A 1,618-nucleotide genomic window follows, 5' to 3' on the forward strand; every position below is an offset into this window, starting at 1 on the left:
GGTTCAGTTGTCAGCAGACACAGGAAGCCAGCACTGGACCTCTCACAGATGTGTCAGCAGAACCCTTTGGTCACAAACAGAACTGAGAGTGGAGCCTGTTTGTCTCTTCCCAGTCCTAAGGGAAGACTACGTACTGACCCCTGGAATTTTGTTACTAGCTAGAAGGTTTCTAATTATACACATTTTCAAATACCACAGCTCAGGTGCTGTTTAGTCTCTGACAGACTGGTAGGTGTCTGCAAGCCACTAGCAAACCCAAAAGATCACAACCCTTGGTAAGGCATGTAGCAATAGGAAAAGGGGTAATGATTTTAAACCATGAAAGGGTAGGTGCAGACTAGATATAAGGAAGACATTTTTACAACAAGGGTGGTAAAACAATGGAACAGCAAGCCCACAGTGGTGGTAGATGCCCCCATCCCTGGAAATATTCAAGTTTCAATTGGATAGAGCTCTGAGCAACTTGACAGACAACCTACCAGCTCAATGCATGGAGGCATGGACTAGATGACATTTAAAGGTCCCTTCCAACCCAAACCTATGATTACATTATTTAATGTTCAGTGGTTTCTCTCTCAAGTCATTCTTCCCCACTACATGTGTACTACGAATTAACTTGAAAGCAGAAGATAAAGCTACTACTCTGCAGCAATGCGCTCAAGAGGATGTACTTCCAGAAAAAAGTGCTTTAAATGTATTTAAGTAATAATTTAATTCACTATTTATTTAGGAATTGTTTCCCTATGTACGAAACAACTGTGATTTGGGTGGGACAGAGAGAGGCAATGACAAAGCAAAAGAATCACCAATGCTTAGTCTCAGAAAATTGTAACAGAGGCATCCAAAGGAAGATGAAGGGGACGAGAGCTTGCAAAACTGAAAATATGCAAATTTCATCTTTAGGGTTGAGTGGTTGGTTGGTTTTGAGAGGAATGGGGCAGGGGGTTCAAGGGATGGGTGTGGGGGGGTGTGCGTGTGTGTGTGTTTTTAAAAACTAGAAGTTCTCCACTCTGTCTCAGTTCAGTGTGAGCTCCTGGGTCACTATGTGCATTCTTTGTAGCTGAGAGGGTTGGGAAACTCTAGGAGCTGTGTTAAGTGTTAGCCACTCCTTTTTACTGCAGTCAGGAGCGAAACCATGTACCTCATTACTGCTCCTTCATGGGCCTTTTACTCCACAAAAGGCAGTTTCTTCCCCTCCTCCTGCATTAGCCCGTTTCACATCAGAAAACACCAGTCTTCACTTCCCTCCAGCTAGAGGTAATTACTACTCCAGGTAGTAATGTCATGCATAGCTGATAAACATCAAAGCTGCAGCTCTGCCTGAGAACAACTAAGGAGTGGGAAAGGAGACAGAATACAGGTACTGAACACAATGATATTCCTACAGGCACCAGAAAGAGGTTTTTACAAAAGTTCAGACAAAATAAGATTGATTTCTTCCCCAAAATCCACCTATATTAAAAAATTACAAGAGAAAAATGAAATTAAAGAAAAAAAAAAAAAAAGCTTTCTCCTGCAACCTGCAATTAGAACAGCAAGAGCTGGGATGCTGCTTGTTAACACATGGAAGCCCGCTATGGAAGGAGAATTCACATTAATAAAGTCTCCAACTGAATAG

Source organism: Aphelocoma coerulescens, chromosome 1, assembly GCF_041296385.1.
Source record: "Aphelocoma coerulescens isolate FSJ_1873_10779 chromosome 1, UR_Acoe_1.0, whole genome shotgun sequence".
NCBI classification, from domain to species: domain Eukaryota; kingdom Metazoa; phylum Chordata; class Aves; order Passeriformes; family Corvidae; genus Aphelocoma; species Aphelocoma coerulescens.